The following is a 525-nucleotide window of genomic DNA, read 5'->3' on the forward strand; positions in this document are numbered from 1 at the left end:
CGTTTATCTGTTCTTAATTGTCCGCGCTACAACCAACATATGTATGAATATTCTCATCATCATATTTATTCTTTAAAAATATGCATATTTATTCTCTATCTTTCGTTTTGACTTAATCCATTTCCATAATAATATTTTTTAATCACTCTCCAACTCGATTACTTACTTCCATTGCGACATTTACACAATTTTGAGTGTTTTTATTTTGTCTTTCCATTCGAAGGTTACCTCCACTGTCAATATAATATTAGTATATACACACTTACAATACACTTTATTATCATTATTATTATCATTATAACCTTAACTATTATCTGTAGAATAGGAAAAGTAAACAAATCAGAATATATCTCATATTTGATACTATATCAATCATTACGTTTCACCCATAAGCCACTACCATGCACATCACTGAAGATAAAATTTTAGCAGTTTCGCAATTGTTTTACAAAAGTGTTAAAATATATCAAAACAGCTAGGAATTTAAATAAATTTTCATAAAATTGAGCACATATCCTTAAAATA

The sequence above is a fragment of the Trypanosoma equiperdum genome (genome assembly GCF_001457755.1).
Source record: "Trypanosoma equiperdum strain OVI genome assembly, contig: ctg_239, whole genome shotgun sequence".
Taxonomy (NCBI): Eukaryota; Euglenozoa; class Kinetoplastea; order Trypanosomatida; family Trypanosomatidae; genus Trypanosoma; species Trypanosoma equiperdum.